This window comes from Macrobrachium nipponense, chromosome 3 (genome assembly GCF_015104395.2).
Source record: "Macrobrachium nipponense isolate FS-2020 chromosome 3, ASM1510439v2, whole genome shotgun sequence".
NCBI classification, from domain to species: domain Eukaryota; kingdom Metazoa; phylum Arthropoda; class Malacostraca; order Decapoda; family Palaemonidae; genus Macrobrachium; species Macrobrachium nipponense.
Genome location: NC_087202.1, coordinates 43,184,126 through 43,202,331, shown reverse-complemented (window position 1 = coordinate 43,202,331; position 18,206 = coordinate 43,184,126). Strand labels below are relative to the sequence as shown.

General features: G+C 45.3%; 1 protein-coding gene across 1 annotated transcript in view; it reads left to right on the top strand.

The window, feature by feature from the left end:
- Positions 1–2,276: 2,276 nt before the first annotated feature.
- Positions 2,277–18,206, top strand: part of LOC135221716 (zinc transporter ZIP1-like) — a 106,559-nt gene continuing 90,629 nt past the window's right edge. The window contains exon 1 of the mRNA XM_064259500.1: positions 2,277–2,432. The gene's annotated coding sequence lies outside the window, so the exon portion shown is untranslated. The remainder of the gene's footprint in view (positions 2,433–18,206) is intronic.

Genomic DNA, 18,206 nt, shown 5'->3' with positions numbered 1-18,206 from the left:
CATCATGTATAAGGTTTCTTTTCTTATTTCATTATGATCTGTAAATAGAAATTTTCCAATTATAGAACATTTATTCTCTTCGTAAGGTTGCTGAAGTCCAATTGGTTTAATGCGTTTTTCTCTGTGAGTAGAACAATATAAAAGGAAATGAAATATGTCTTCTTCTGTATTAACACAAAACGGACAACAGGTGTTCCCATTCTGGTGCCTTCTTGTTATATTTAAATGTAGTGAGTTGGTTCTGGCTCTAAAGAGAAGTATCGAACCAAAGTGTTGTCATAAATTTCTTTATCTTTTATTTCTCTTTTCCACATTTTATATATATAATATATATATATATATATATATATCATATATATATATATAGATATAATATATATAAATTAATATATATAATATATATATAATATATATATAATATTTAAAGCCACTTTATTTTCCAAGTCTATTCTTTCCACTTCACTGTGTCCCAGATTCTGGCTTTGTCCTTAATTTCTGTTTTGGACATTCCTTCCAATTTTCTTAAATTGATTTTAATTTCAAGCATGTACTTTCCCACCATTTTCTTTCCTTTCCTTGCATATCTATAATTATTTTCTTCAGTAACTCTTTCCGTCCATTTATAGTATTATTTACATAACTTAACTTTCCACTTATAATTCTGCTTCTAGTATAAGATGCTCCTATCTCCCCAACTACATTGGTTCCATATAAGACTGATGGTAGAGCTATATTTTTCCAGTATGTTTTACCTATAAGCACTTTTTTACAGCTTTTCTCTCACACGGAATAGGTTAGGTTGGCTAACTTCTGTGATTTGTCCATCATTTCCTTTTCCTGTAGCTTAAAACAGATTTCTAGCATCGTTTACCTTTATTCCTAAATATGTTATATTCTCCTGTACTTTTATATCTACAAGCTCTTCTGGTTTTTCTTTCACATTGAAAATAATGATGCTGCTTTTCTCTTTCGAGTCCACATTTATTTCCTATATCTATTAAAATCTTTATATTTATCCTTGCATCTTCTATATTTCCTGCTAATACTAACCCATCGTCAGTGAAGAAAAGTGTCCCTATCTTTACTAATTTGTTTTCAAATCCTGTCCCTTCCTCCTCCATTTTCTTAATCATTAAATACGTCATCAATTTGAAAAGTGATGTAGAACCTGTGCACCCTATTCAACGCCCTTCCCTAGGTCTATTAATGTGCTATCACCCTTCTTATATATTAGCTACTGCCTCTATGCTTTTTTTTAATGTATTTTGAACTGTTTCATGAATTCGATCATAACTTCTCTTTTTGCCGAGTCAAATGCGTTACTGTAATCGATACTTATTAGTATTAAAGATTTCTATTCCTATAGCTCTCTTCTACACAATTTTGTAGTGTAAGGATAAATTATTATCTTCAATCCTACTCCTGTGAATTCTGCTTAGCATTCGTGATCTTCATTCATTCTGAGGTATGCTTCTATTTCGTCTTTTATCAGCATCATGAGTACTTTGTATGATATACTTAATAAAGCTATAGGCCTTAGATCCTTAGCCCTTGGTTTCCTTTTCATTTCTATCATTTTCGTTCTCGATTTCTTCCAAAATTCAGACTTTTCTTTGATTTCTAGCTCCTTGTTGTAGCATCTAACTAATACTTCTATAAAGGTTTTGCTCGTCATTAATGCTTTGTAAAGCTCTGGTTTGATTCCGTCAGGCCTGCAGCTTTTTTTGCTTTAGCTTTCTTAGGCAATTTTTGACTTTTTCCTCGGTTATCAGAGGTTCCTGCATTGGTATGATCTTCCTTTTGCATTCCATCAATAGGTCCATGTGTTCTCTTAGTACTTTTGGGAATCTAAAGTCTCCAATTCTTATGAAATCTTCTACTTCTGCCATTTCATTCTTACAGTCCATCCTTCTCTCTTCATTCCAGATTTCCTTTATTTTATTTTCGTGTTTCAGCCTCATTTAGCTTGCTTCCCCGTTCATTATATAAATGTATAACTCCTTTTCTTGTTTTTTGCCCTTTTCTTAACTTACCAATATTTTCCCAGGGCTCTTTGTTTTTGTTTCTTCTTATTTCTTTTGTAAGCTTCAATGTAAACAAATAAGACAATGTTTACATTACATAACGACCCTGGAGGACGTTTCTTGTGTTTCTATACCATCAAAAGTGATGTACTTATATATTTAATACTGACAGATTTTATTCTATATTGTATATGTTTCCATTTTGACATCATTAAGTTAGCTTGTGTTGAATTATAATGTTATTGGATTGGGTTGATAAGTAAACCATCCAATGTGATCATGTATAAACATCAGTAATTTAGATATGTTAGGTTGACAAATGATCACAAGGTTTGCCATTGTTAACTACTAAGGCTAACTGCTTAATCGAAGCCGATCTCTCTCATTTAGTGGAGGACTGTCATAACAGTAAGTAGAGGGATTTAGGTATATAGTGATGTAAATCGTATATGGGCCAAAACGTTTTCCCTAGAAGTCGTACACCTACATAGCAGATGAATAGCAACGGCCAAATTACCTATCCTAGGTTACCTAGCTAGTAGCCTAATAGCTAGCCTACCTAGTACCTAGGCTAGAGGTAGTAGGCTAGTAGGTAGGTAGTATACCTAGTTGTGCGAGCTTAGCTAGTTAGTCTGGGTTAAATTTCCGTGGAAACGTGCGTTGTACTCCACTGCCGATTAGTATAAGGGTATTGTTTAACTTGTCTAGTAGCTTACTTATAATTCCGACACCTTTTTTTTTATCTTGTCAGTTGGAGTAACTCTGTTATTTTAGGCATACCTACATCGGCTATCTTACCAGCATTACTACCTAAGGCTAGCCTATTATAAATAAAGTAGGCTTACATCATTATTCAAAATGCAAATGAGATAGGCTAGTACCTAGCCTAGTAATCATTTTGTATTTTCATAGGAGGGGTTAGTTTACTTTGTATTTTCATAGGAGGGGGTAGTTTACAGTTTAGCCTAGTTGGCCAGGCTGCACAACTCATGGCCTAATGTCCAAATGTCCACTTAGGCTAACATGCCATATGTTCGACCAACGAACCCGGCCAAAATAGATAGACATCCTCGGATTCTACAAAAAATGAAGTTTAGGTATATACATAGGCTACTACCTTATACGTAAGAAGTAGCCTAGGCCAGTCATGTCAGAATGTGCAAGTCATAGCAGATGTTCCAAAAATGATCGTTAAAAGAGTAACATTACCCTGCAGACATGGGGGTCAGTGTGTCAATAATGAGTAATGTTTCTTAGGTAGGCAAGCAATATCCTAGGCTAGCGGTGTCCATAGGAACATCCGTGTAGACTACCGAAATGTAGCCTACTCAATGTAGTGGAGGAGGTCACCTTGTATGTAGTGTAACCGTAATGTAGCTAGCCTTCTCTATGTAGTGTACGGTGTTAGCCACACAGCCGTTTCGTGGATTTCCTAGTGTTAATTTTCATTGTCTTTGTTTCCTCCTCACCCGAAAACCCCGGTTTCCCAATAGGGTCCCCCTCACCGTTTTACAAAAATTATGCCTGAAAATACGATTTCTATTTGCCCTTTATTATGTGTGTACCCCCACCCAAAAACCCCGGTTCTCAACAAGGTCCCCCTTGCGGTTATTGTAGGCTCCTATATAATCTTTTATAGCACGTTCTTGAAAATCAGGCCAAAACATGCACGCCAGCTTTGTAAAGTTTAACTAAAATATTATCTTCCGTCTGGCCGCTATCATGTTGCGCCATCTAGCAGATGATAGTCGTGGCCAACTAAACTGTAGGCGCTCCCATAGGAGAGTAGGTCTGTGAGGGTTAAGACAGTGAGTTATTATTATACCAAACTGGTCAAGAGATGTGACTAAGTAATGTAGCAAGATTCTGGGAATTTTAGGGGAGACAACCACTTGGACTACCTGAGTAAGTCTTGCCCACTCGTTGACCACCTTCCAGAAAAAGTTATTTAACACGTCCTGACACTAGGGATGGACACCAGTCACAAGTCATTGGTCATGGAAGCAACACCTCGAGACCTCTACTTTCCTCTCGAAATAAGAGTTTTCTCCCAAAGTACAAAATAATGTCATAATCTAAGATTAAACTGGTTAATTACAGTCTAGCCACGCGCAGTGCAATCATACCTCCATGACGCTTTCAAAATTTTTACTTAAAACACTGTATGTGTAGAAGATTGACACCATCTCGATGTTTGTGGAGTCACTTGTGTCAATAAACTTTGCATTTCATGTGCCAAATCCACACACCACTCGTACCCATAGACGCTGGAACACTTTCTTTACAATAATCTTAAACAATAACGACGTCCACCTTCAAGTCCAAGGAAACTTGCGATTTTTGGGGGGGAAAGAAGAAGAAGAGTGTGCCAGATAATTTTGAAATAAATAGTTAAATATCAGTGTAAGGTTATGAATTACATAAATTTATTACATATTCGTGATAATTAATTTGATAATATTCGTTATTGAAAAAGTAACTAGATTCCTGACTCAAATATCAACGGTTTTGCTGTGAACAGTAGCTATGGTGTTGTTTGCACTTTCCTATTTATTAGTGTCGCCAATTGGTATGTGTTTACCAGCCAAACTGGGTATAAATCTTACACTAAACCGAGGATATAGGTGAAATTAGCATATCTACTTGTAGTAAATATACATATTAGAGCAATTTTATCATTATTGCATTATACTATGACAACTAGAATTTATGGAAACAGTTTGTAAATGCATTGGCATGCGTGTGTGAAGCTCCACTAAATTGTCAATGATGAAATTTTGCCATTCCTAGCATGCAAACATTAAAGGTTACATTTATTTAAGGTATAAGTATACAATTATTAAAAATAAAAAAGTCAACATAGTAATGTACATCCTTAGTACAAAAAGACAAGAGTAAGGGAAACATAGCCAGTAACTACAGGCCTATCACCTGCCTACCAATAATGTGGAAGTTACTAACAGGTATCATCAGTAAAAGGCTATACAACTACCTAGAGGAGACAAACACCATCCCCCACCAACAGAAAGGCTGCAGAAGGAAGTGTAGGGGCACAAAAGACCAGCTCCTGATAGACAAAATGGTAATGAAGAACAGTAGGAGAAGGAAAACCAACCTAAGCATGGCATGGATAGACTATAAGAAAGCCTTCGACATGATACCACACACATGGCTAATAGAATGCCTGAAAATATATGGGGCAGAGGAAAACACCATCGGCTTCCTCAAAAATACAGTGCGCAACTGGAATACAATACTTACAAGCTCTGGAATAAGACTAGCAGAGGTTAATATCAGGAGAGGGATCTTCCAGGGAGACTCACTGTCCCCACTACTCTTCGTAGTAGCCATGATTCCCATGACAAAAGTAACTACAGAAGATGGATGCTGGGTACCAACTCAAGAAAGAGGCAACAGAATTAACCATCTGATGTTCATGGACGACATCAAGCTGTATGGTAAGAGCATCAAGGAAATAGATACCCTAATCCAGACTGTAAGGATTGTATCTGGGGACATCAGGATGGAGTTTGGAATAGAAAAATGCGCCTTAGTCAACATACAAAAGGGCAAAGTAACAAGAACTGAAGGGATAAAGCTACCAGATGGGAGCAACATCAAACACATAGATGAGGCTAGATACAAATACCTGGGAATAATGGAAGGAGGGGATATAAAACACCAAGAGATGAAGGACACGATCAGGAAAGAATATATGCAGAGACTCAAGGCGATACTCAAGTCAAAACTCAAAGCTGGAAATATGATAAAAGCCATAAACACATGGGCAGTGCCAGTAATCAGATACAGCGCAGGAACAGTGGAATGAAGGAAGGCAGAACTCCGCAGCATAGATCAGAAAACCAGGAAACATATGACAATACACAAAGCACTACACCCAAGAGCAAATACGGAGAGAGTATACATAACACGAAAGGAAGGAGGGAGAGGACTACTAAGTATAGAGGACTGCGTCAACATCGAGAACAGAGCACTGGGGCAATATCTGAAAACCAGTGAAGACGAGTGGCTAAAGAGTGCATGGGAAGAAGGACTAATAAGAGTAGACGAAGACCCAGAAATATACAGAGACAGGAGAATGACAAACAGAACAGAGGACTGGTACAACAAACCAATGCACGGACAATACATGAGACAGACTAAAGAACTAGCCATCGATGACACCTGGCAATGGCTACAGAGGGGAGAGCTAAAGAAGGAAACTGAAGGAGTGATAACAGCGGCACAAGATCAGGCCCTAAGAACCAGATATGTTCAAAGAACAATAGATGGAAATAACATCTCTCCCATATGTAGGAAGTGCAATACGAAAAATGAAATCATAAACCACATAGCAAGCGAATGTTCGGCACTTGCACAGAACCAGTACAAAAAGAGGCATGATTCAGTGGCAAAAGCCCTCCACTGGAGCCTGTGCAAGAAACATCAGCTACCTTGCAGTAATAAGTGGTACGAGCACCAACCTGAGGGAGTGATAGAAAACGATCAGTCAAAGATCCTCTGGGACTATGGAATCAGAACAAATAGGGTGATACGTGCAAATAGACCAGAGGTGACGTTGATTGACAAAATCAAGAAGAAAGTATCACTCATTGATGTCGCAATACCATGGGACACCAGAGTTGAAGAGAAAGAGAGGGAAAAAATGGATAAGTATCAAGATCTGAAAATAGAATTGTTCCGATACGTAATACAAACCATCGGTCCTTTAACAATAGGAAGTAGCTAGCGGCAGCTGGAACGGTCGTAAGCTTCGAACAAGGGGAGAACGGTAGTTAACTGCTTGTCCGACAGTCGCGCGCCGCGCGACTGGGAGGTAAACAAATCACTTTTGCTTTCGGCCGTGGGTGTGAAGGACGTGTTCGTCATCGCTCTCTGCCCGCTTCATCGTCGTATGCTTTGTTTATATTGTGTTTTCTACTAATGGTTTGTTTGACTTGAAAATGAAACTGTAAGTACACTGTTTTCATTTTCATTACTTAATTATGAACCAACATGGAGTTATCGCCGTAGATGCGGCGAGTGTTTTCTACTAATGGTTTGTTTGACTTGAAAATGAAACTGTAAGTACACTGTTTTCATTTTCATTACTTAATTATGAACCAACATGGAGTTATCGCCGTAGATGCGGCGATTTCCTCTCTTTTCATGAATTGAACCCTTGAATTATGTCTCGGTGCCGAGGGCGGGCGCGCTCGCGCCGAGTCATGTATTTTGGGCGAAAGTGTGTAATTGAAAAATGTAAGTACTCTTTTCATTATATTTTTGCCCTGTGCGTTCGTTACCGAGAGTGTGATTGCGCTCGGCACGAGCCTTTTAATTTGTATAATAGAATGCAATGAAAGTGGATTCGCAATTGCAATATTCTTTTCATTTTCATTTATTTATTTGCATGAAATTTAATTTGGATCAATTTTCGTTCTTACCCGGGAATTGATCCTTACGATTTTTTTATGTGAAAATGAAATCGCAAGTGCAGTATTCTGTTTCATTTTCATATATATATGATAGCATCTTATTATTGGATCAAGTTTCCGTTCTTACCCGGGAATTGATTTTTTCCCCTTTAAGTTCTATGAAGTGAATCGCAAGGGCAGTATTCTGTTTCATTTTCATATTACTTTTCACTGCTGTGCGGGGGTGGGGGAAGCGAAGATCTGCCAGGAAGTCGTCGGAAAGCTCTCCCGCGACTCCCTTGGTATCCGATTCTTCGTCTTCCTTCCTGCCCCCCGCTCAGCTTCTTCGTTGTATTTTGTATTTGGGGTCTTCCTTGCGTTCGGGGTGGGGCATGTCTTCCCCCGTGCGTGAGGGAACCCCTCTTACTAATCTATCTATGTTACCGCAGGTGCTACATCCGTGGGAGACGACCTTGGACAGGTATGGACCACCGCGGAGGCAGGGCGTGCCTAGCATCCACGGGCTGCTGCAGCGTCTAGCGAGGTCTGGGGCGGTCTCCACTACTACCACGGCCGCTTATGCTGCTCCCCCCCCTACTGGTCTACACTCCCCATGCTGTGTCGATGACGCCGTCTGCCGCTACTAGGGCCGCAGCCGTACCGAGGTGGGGTTGCCGCCGCCGCCTGTTTTCTTCGTGTTGCCTGCCCCAGACTTCCGCTGTTTCAGAGCTCGCCCCCTGGACCGGCCGCCAGGACCCAGGTTCCGCTGACTGCCGATGATTCTACGAGGCGATCGCTGGGCCTGCCGTACCTGCCGCTGATGTGATTCCCGCTGTTGGCTTGGCTGTCCCTTCTGGGTCTACCGCTTCCGCTGTTCCTGCCGCTCCTGAGCTGGTTGCTGTTCCTGTCGCTCCTGGTTCCTGTGCCTGTCCATGCTGGTCCCTGTCCCACGGGTGTGTCTTTCCCCAGTCCCAGGTCCTTCCGGACAGGTGCAGTCTCGGGCCGTGTTGCTTCGGCAATAGCCCCGGCTCCGGCCTGGATGGAGGACCTGACGACTGTCCTGCGTGAGCTGACGAGGAAGAGGAGAAGAGGAAGCTGTCATCTTCGTCTTCATCGTCTGCTGCTGCCTCTTCCCCTTCGACTTCTAAGGCCCATAAGCCGAAGAAGAAGAAGGCTGCCTTCCCCCCTAAGAAGTCTCCTTCGGGAACTTCTAAGGGCCCGTCCCACCCCGGTGGGACGGGGGGGGTCCTTCTGCTGGTCCTCCTGCTCCTTCGGGAGCGGGGCCCGTCTCCCCTTCCGTAAGGAAGAGATAGACGGGGACCAGAGGAGTATCGGTTAGCTCTGGTACTTCTTCTTCGCCTGGTGCTAGCGGCGATGCCGCTATGCCAGGTTCCGGCTCGGTCTCTCGTTCGCGAGAGATCCCGAGTGTACGTTCTCCCTCGGGAGACCGTGCAGCCAAGTTTCGGCGCCAGAGTTCGCTCGGCGCCAAGACGCGGCACGGAGCAGAAGGCTGGTGAGAGACGCTCAGGTGACTCTTGCCAGGCCAGCGGCCGCTCTTGCAGCGACCAGCTGGTAACCCGGGTTTTCCCCCCTAAGAAGGCTCCTTCGGGACCTTCTAAGGGCCCGTCTCGCTCCGGCGATTCGGGGAGCTCTTCTGCTGGTCCTCCTGCTCCTCGGGAACAGGGCCCGTCTTTTCTTCTACCAAGGAGAAGAAGACGGGGACCAGAGGAGTACCAGCTTCGGCTGGCACTTCCTCGCCTGGTTCTAGCGGTTCTGCCGCTAAACCAGGATCCGCCTCGGCTTCTCGTTAGCGAGAAGTACCGAGTGGACGGTCTCCCGCGGGAGACCGTCCAGCCAAAGTCTTGACACCCGAGCTCGCTCGCCGCCAAGACCGAAGCGCGGAGCAGAAGACTGGCGAGTGTCGTGCAGACAACTCTCGCCAGGCCAGTGGACGCTCTCGCAGCGACCAGCTGGCTGCTCGGGTTGACGTGGACCGGTCGCTGACCAGCCACGGGTTGAGGCGAGGAAGGGGTCCCCCCGCGGCCGTCGGTACCAGCCACGGCTGGTACCAGCGGCTCGACGCGCCGAGAGACGCTCTCGCCGGTCTCACCGCGACAGCGAGCCTAGCAGGTCACCTGACGCCGCTCCCATCGGGACCGGGCAGAGACGGTAACCAGCAACAGCTCGCCTGACGCTAGAGATCAGCGTCGACGTTCTCAGCCAAGGCTCTCGCCCCAGGCGAGCGGCAAGGCTAGGCCTGCTGCTCGATCGCCACCGCGGGTTGACGATCAGCAGCAGCCCTCCAAGCACGCTGGTCCTGCCAGCGAGCTAGGGGGAGCGTCAGGTCTGCCTCTCCTGTACCTTCAACCTCCTCGGGCTACACCGGGAGGAGCGAGGTACCTATGAGTGATCGCGAGAGGTGCGCCGCTCGCGATCCCGCTATGACGCCGTATGGACCAGGCACGGTTCTAGGACCAACCAGGACATACGCGCAATTAGCTGGAGGCGACCGTCAGGGGTCTGCCGCTGTTCCTCCTTCTGAAGGAGGAGTATCTCGGGATCTGTTCTTGTTGGAGGGACTGGACGGTCCTACTCCGCAAGACACGGTTACTCCCGAGATACAGAGGAATTTGCAGAAGTCATTAAGCTGATTCGTCAGCATAATGACCCTGCGGAAGGATTGCCGCTCCCACCAGCAGAGCCCACGTCTCTGCTCGAGTCGTTTTGGGGCCCGAGAGGGAACCCAAACCGACGGTGGGTCTGCCGCGATCGGAGCTTGCCGATTCTGTCTCGAACCAGTGTCTCTCGTCTCCGGACAAGAAGGCTCTCTCAGTTCTGGCCGGTCGATCAAGCTACTTCCACCTCCTCTACTGCGACAGCGGCGTTTTCTACGTGTCTTCGGACACCGTATTTAAATACTCCTTCGGTCCTCCTGAGAGGTTTCGACCTCGACGAGGACTGGAATGAGTCGGAGGACGGTATCGGCTCTCTCCTGTCAGGTGTCGATCAGCCCCACCCAGACGACGTTCACAGTGGCGGCAGACCCTTACCTACAGTGAGAGTTCGTAATCCTCCGCGGGAAAACGTTTTCTCCTGACGATACGTTTTCCCAGACTCTGAGAGGCCATCGCCGCAAGGCGATGGCTGCTCCTACTCTTCTCCAACTGCTAGTTCCACTGGGAAGGCGAGCGAGTATCCAATTCCTCCCCCATTCCCTCTCTCCTTACGGCTACGAGGGAAAGGGGAAGGATCCTACAGAGATTTCTTTGTAGGATCCCACGTTCGGGACTGCGCTACCGGGGGGACCTTCGGGTCCTACCTGACGTAAGCCCCGGTCGTTGAGGAGGAATCCTGCCCCATTCTCGATTTCTACGGGAATCGAGAGGACCACCAGCCGATATCGTTTGACGAATTCGGTGGGGGTTTCGCAGACTGCTTAGAATTCTACGGAATTTCTAGCGCATTCAGAGTGTTCGAGTTTTTACGATCTTCAAACACTTACGCGAGACCACGGTCCAAAGTGAGCGATACGAGAAAAAATCCCCCGATATGTTACACGATAATCGGGAACCTCGCCTATGCTCGAATTCCTGGAATTTCTAGCATTGGGAAGAAGACTGCTGCTGAAAGAAACTATCTCACAGTAGGCGACCAACCTGGAATAGAGGAGATCGGACGGGAATATCCAGTTTGGCTTGAACTATCGTCTTAGTATTCTGTTCACCATTGAAGCTTTCCTTCGAGGAAGACTTCTCCTTCACTCTCTTTGATAGAGAACGAAGGTGGTCGATCTCCAATCCTTATTTTTGTTTTCTTGAAGGAAAGAATTTAGGATGGAGATCGATTGTTCAGAATCCTACAAATATACTACGTATATTAACCTCGCGACATGATTCTACTAAGCAGTGAATTGTCCGAGGGGTAGGCGCATATCCTAGTTAATCTACGGATTGCGACTTATAAGAGAAGTATTCTAATTGAACTGCAACTCGGGGTTGCCTGCAACCTCCCAGGAGTTTTCAGTTTCAATTTTATATACTTATGGTTTTGTCACGACAACACCATTTCAACTTTTATATTTACCGAAATTCGTTTCGCCTAAATATAATTGCCCGAGCATATCTTTTATGCTCGGTAGTTCTAGCCGAACGCATTCCTTCGTGGAATAATGGATTACCTGGCAACTCAGGATGACGAGTCAGCGAGAGCTCAGGCTCAACACTGCGTATTGAACTGCCTGATAGCAGCTCAGTATCAGCTGGGCCTCCGAGATGCACGGTCATGTATGTCTCTCTCTCCCCTGCTTTGATTGACTACCGAACCGTATCTCTGCCCAACAATCATGGACTTAGGTCTCTGATTAACGGGGATTCTCGCAATAATGAAGGACCATCTACTGCTGTGACGCTAGATTCCATCGCCTTCGACATTGCGAGAATTTTCAACAGAGATATCTCTTGGACTCTTTCATCTTTCTGTTTACCGCACGGTAACAGAACGTCTGTACAATTCTCCCGCTGCATCGCACTGCGATAATGCGAATGATTTTGCAGACATCTGAGTTTGTCTTCAAAATATCTCGTATTCGTAGGTGTACAATTGTTCATTGTTCAACCCGAATTACAAGATGTGTCAGAAGACATCGCCTACTCTCCGACCTGACAGCGCTACTTCAAATCTTCAGCCCATGAGAAGCAGTTCTTCAGGCGGCTTTCACCTGTGTTTTCATTACCGAAGAACGCCCCGCTTCATTGCAACTACGACTTCTCACCGGACAGCAATGAAATAGCGGTTAGCGTTTTCAGTCATTTGTAAGCACAGGTTATGAATCTTGAGATCCTTCTCTCGATTCATATGTGAAGACGTAGGTTGCATTCAATATCTACCTTCGTCTTCAACGGTACATAGTGTTGTTTCTCCTTAGCTGAGATTCAACAAACATGAGATGTTTTACCTTCAGGGACCTCGGTCTCTAGAAGGCAATTGACTTTCGCCTGTTGGGTACATGCCTTAAGAGAATCATCACCTCGCTGTCCGGCATTGGTGACAAACAAATACATTATTTGTTTGGTCTCTCGGGCATAACCCTTTAAAGGCGAAGGTCACGTGACTTACTCGGATGCTTTGACAACTTGCCTCCTACCGAACGCAGTCAGTCGGCAGCTGTCAGAGCGCCGAGTCAGTTACGAACTACGCTGTTGACTTAGTTCGGTTGTTACAAAGCAACCATTACTTCGTTTTAATAGCTTGTCACAGTACCCATACCATTGACACCCACCATGGAGTGTCGGTGTCCGATCCACTACCGAGAACTTCGCTGCATGGGGATAGGAGGATGCGAGAGACTTCGTTGCTAACGGACAGACCAGTATGGGTACTGGACATCACCGAAGTAGAGAAGAGGGATAGGTCATGCGACTATTTCCTTCTTTTCCTCTGAGGAACTGCATGACTTCTCCTGCGAAGTCAAGCACCCAGGGGATGGGGATCCGTGACGCTCGATTTCGTACCGAACTTCGTAGCGAAGACTCAGAACCCTTCGGTCCCTGACGATTGGTTCGAGTCGTTCACAATCCCCTCCCTAATGGACTTCACCGCCTTCGATGCGAAGGAGATGCTGCCTTGTCCGCAAGAACTTCTCCTTGGCGCAGGTACTGAAGGCAGGGGTCTGGTCCAACCAGACCACATGCCCTTCCTTCTACCTTCGGGATATTGCCCACAGGTCCTTGGATCTTTTTCCTGGGACCCGTGGTGGCTGCTCAACACGTTGTGTAGCGAACCCAGACCCTCGCAGGCTGAACAGCATCGAGTCCTGGTGTGACCGTAAGAATGGATGGTGAATGAGTGTGACTGGCTCCTCTTCCCATCTTTTTCTTCCCCTCTACCTGTGGTTAGAGGGACACGGTCGTCACCCTGCTGGATAAGGACAAGATGCAGGTGAGCTACTTAACAGAGCCCCATCCTATCCCTTTCACTAGGGATAGGAGCGTATATCCACCACTTCCTCCAACAAGGGGGAGGAAGTGGATGCCAGCTTGAGACAACCCATACTTTATGTTGCCTCTTGCAAACAGGAACAAGTTCTTGCTTGCTGGTACAAAGAGATACGCTTGCCTCTCTCTTAGTACTCGGCCCAGAGGTCTGACCATTGATCCTGCGGTGCACACCCCGATCAATCGGACAGAGGCTTGGATCCCTCCCTCGCTCTTACGACCAGGGAGGCATTCCAGGGATGGACGAACACCAGTCTGTTCATCAAAAGACTCAGATTCCTCCCACCAAGAAGTGAGTCTTCCTATTGTTAAAGGACCGATGGTTTGTATTACGTATCGGAACAAATGACAATTTGTCGAAAATTGCATTTTTCCTAACTATACAAACCTGAGGATTCCTTTAACATAAATAGTCCCCTCCTCATGCCACCCCTCACTCTGCGTATTTTGCATGGGCCAAAAGCAAAAGTGATTTGTTTACCTCCCAACAAGCAGTTAACTACCGTTCTCCCCTTGTTCGAAGCTTACGACCGTTCCAGCTGCCGCTAGCTACTTCCTATTGTTAAAGGACCTCAGGTTTGTATAGTTAGGAAAAATGCAATTTTCGACAAATTGTCATATTAGAAGGATATGGGATATGCCAGTGGAAATTGTACCCATAATCATAGGAACACTAGGCACTATCCCAACATCCCTGAAAAGGAATCTAGAAAAACTAGAGGCTGAAGTAGCTCCAGGACTCATGCAGAAGAGTGTGATCCTAGAAATGGCGCACATAGTAAGAAAAGTGATGGACTCCTAAGGAGGCAGGATGCAACCCGGAACCCCACACTATAAATACCACCCAGTTGAATTGGAGGACTGTGATAGAGAGAAAAAAAAAAAATAATAATAATGATAATGTGAGTCAACCTTTGTTATGATAGGCTTATGGTACTTAAGTCTAGGTAGTAAACTGTAGTGTCATTTCACAGAAAGACATTTTGCAAAATATTTGATACATTTTTATGCTTGAAAAGATCTTACAATTACTGTATATGTACTTCTATGGTACCTTGTTTTTGTACATGAACTTCCCTGCCAGATATATACTTAGCTTACGTCTCTGACGTCAGCTAAGTATATATCTGCCAGGTAAGTATGTACAAAACTTTATTGTATACTAACAATATCATATTTCCATATAGGCTTTGTATACATTTTGAACTTGATGGGCAATTGATATTATTTGTTTATCATTTTTTTAAGGAATATTTCCTATTTATCATCCCTTTTGTAAGATATGTCATTGCCTTCCTTCTTGCTTCTTTCCTGTGTCTGGTTTATTCCGTCATACGTGAGGAATTTGCAATGACAAATGTGATGAACTTCATTATCACCACTTATAAATACCATTCTAGATTTGGTTGATGTACTGCTTCCCCATAGTTCCATAGAGTGCCTGATATTGTGGTCATTAATCTAATCAGTATAAAATAGGTAGATGATATAGTTTCTCTCATGCATACAGACTTCAACCGAGTGAGTAATTATTTTCTGTTCATATCAAAAGATAAAGAGGGGCAATATGACCTACTTTGTTTGCATTTCATATAGTTAGGCAGATATGATGCCATACATAAAGAATTTTATCACTAGAAATGCAATTGTATACAGTAAAAATTACATAGTTGTGTTTTTGTAGGTACATTATGCAAGAGTGCTTCACTTACTACGTCATGATATTTGTACTTTATAATAACCAGATCCATTTAGTTTGAGACTTGTTCACTTTGTTTTATGGTGAACTCATAGTAATTTGCCTTTTGTTCATGAAACTTACCTGGCAGATATATATATAGCTGTATTCTCTGAAGTCCGACAGAATTTCAAAATTCGCGGCACACGCAGTGGGCGGCCAGGTGGTAGTACCCATTCCCGCCGCTGGGAGGCGGATATCAGGAACCATTCCCATTTTCTATTCATATTTTTTCTGTCGCCGGTCGGTAAACAACTGTTTACAGACCTCCGCCTAGGATTTTGAAACTTCATTAGCCGCTTAAGTATCCTAATTATTCTTTCGATTATTGACTTGGATTTGTGGCTAGGCATACGCTATCATAAGTTAAATTTTTTTCATTGCATATGATGTCTGAAGCTAGTTAGCCTAGTTTCAGACTTTGTTGTCTGCATGGGGTAAGGTGAGGCTACCGGAGCTTTCGGTAGACACTCGCTTAGTATATATGACGTTTACATGTTTTCTTTGCATAAAGATCAATGTAATTAGTGTAATGTGTGACTGATTACGGAAGAAGTAGGATTCATGTACGCATTTTAGAGCGTGTTAGAATCAGGAGTTTTCCTCCACAGTGAACAGAAGTTAGAAATAATGAACCTTCTAACCTCCTGTAGAATTTATTTTGCCTAACCCTGTGGTATGGCTTACGGGCATAGAAGAAGTGTCTGCTAGAGGATTACATCAAGTAATCTTAGACTAAAGTGCTCGCTCTCCAATCAGTGTTGTGAAGTGTAGTGCCCCTTGTGTTGTGGAGGGGGCGTCAGATCGGCCCCATAATGCCTCTAGGCCTGGACCTCTGTCGGACTCCCAGGACTCAGGGAGAGGGCATGTCGAAAGCCGCAAGGGATTGGGTTTTGGACGGGGGGGCTCCCCACCGATCTGGCGTCCCTTCGGCAGGACCTGTTGACGCTTCCCAGGCTGCTAAAGATCGTGCACGTGCACGAATCTTGAAGGATTGCTTCTCGTCCTCCGAGGCGTCCTCCCTGCGCAAGAGTTGGAGCTCTCGGAAGGACTCGCGCCCTCTAAGGAGCTTTAGAGAAGAGGACGCTTCACGTCCTCTCTCTCGTCAGGAGGGAACGTCAGATCGGCCCCATAACGCCTCTAGGCCTAGACCTCTGTCGGACTCCCAGGAAGCAGGGAGAGGGCATGTCAAAAGCCGAAGGAGGGTTACGGGTTTTTCATGCTGATCTGGCTTCCTTTCGGCAGGTCCTGTTGTCGCTTCCCAGGCTGCCGAAGATTGAGCACGTGCACGAATCTTGAAGGATTGCTTCTCGTCCTCCGAGGCGTCCTCCCCACACAGGGGTTGGAGCTCTCGGAAGGACTCGCGCCCCCTTAAGAAGCTTTAGAGAAGAGGACGCTTCACGTCCTCTCTCTCGTCACGAGAGGATGGAAGAGTCCTGTGCCCTGTCAGGGCTCTCAAATTTTATTTACATAACAAAGGAAAGTACGAGGTCCTTCGGTAATTTTTATGGTGCTCAGGGAAGAAACCACATTTACCCTTTTCGAAGAATGCACTGGCTCTTTTCCTAGGGGACATTATTAAGGAGGCTCATTCATCTTGCCAGAAGAGTGATTTGAGCCTCCTGCGAGTGAATGCTCATGAAGTTAGAGCTGTTTCAACCTCGCTAGCATTCCAAAAGAATATGGTAATCAAGGACATTTTTGATTCCACCTTTTGGAGGAGCAACTCAGTATTCGTCTCCTCTCCTCATGGCGCTCCGTATACGTTATGTAACGTTCGCTTTACTTCGAAAAAGCAAGCTGATAAGTTTGACGTCCGGCAAGCTGCTTTGCACAGTCAAACAACTTATGTCTCTGGTTCGGCATAAGAAGGGCAATTTAGACGTGAGGAAGCTTTTGGGGGTGCTCGACGTCCTATAAGTAGAGACATTCTCCAGGACGCTCGGCAAGCACCTTGCGAGGGTGTCTTTCGGACGCTCGGCGTTCCTTTGCTGAGTGCGTTTCTGGAGATGTTCTTTTGCATTACTAAGACGCAAGTTGTCGCACAGGCGGCCCCCCACTTTACCTTTGTAAGAAGGTATGAAGGTCTTTAAGGACCCGTCTTGAAGACGAAAGCCGTACGTCTTCCTTTAGTGTTCACACACTTCAGGAGCAGCGTGCGGCTCTCCATGGAGACTCGCATGAGGACGTCCCTTGAAAATATTCAACGTCCTACGCAAAACGCCGGTTGCGTGAATAACAGTTGAGATGGTTGGCAACGGTCGCTCGCCCAGGACGTCCTTCTTGGCGGGCCTTGCATGCATCAGGGCGCTCAACGAGATCCTCTCTGAAATGTCGTTCAGAAGACTTGGTGTTCTCTGCTCAGACACGCTCGCAGCTAAGCAGGACGTTTTTTGAGGACGCTCAGCAGGACGCTTTCCAGAGTGCAAGCAGGACGCTGAAGGAGCAGGACGCTTTGAGGACGCTCGCCGTTCGAAGCAGGACGCTTTGCGCTCTCGGCAGGACGCTTTTGAGGACGCTCGGCAGGACGCTCGCCGTTCGAAGCAGGACGCTTTTCGGACGAGGCAGGATGCTTTTGAGGACGCTCAGCAGGACGCTTGCCTGGCTAAGCAGGACGCTTTTGGCGCCTCTCGTCAGGAAGCTCGTGCTTCCTCTCGTAGGGACGTGTCTAGTAAGACAGTTCCCGTTGTTTCAAAGCACGCTCTACGTTCACAAGTTGTCCGTCCTTCAAAGGATCGTTGTAAGGGCGAGTCTGTACCTGAAGCGGTGACTTCCAATCAGCGGAAGTCTTTGTTCAGGCCTAAGCCTGCTGGACGTACGACCCTCTCCTATGGACGTTCTCCAGTTCCTCTTAGAGAAGAAGGGGAACTTAGTAGTCCAGCGAGTTCAGTCGAAGAAGAACCTCCTGTAGCTTCGGCTGTCTCAGACTATAAGGTTCTTGTGCGGCTGTTACGTTCGTCCTTCGGGGATAAGTTTCAGCCGGCAGCCCCTAGGTCTCCTCCCTCTCAACTTTCGTCTTCTAAGTCAGTCAAGA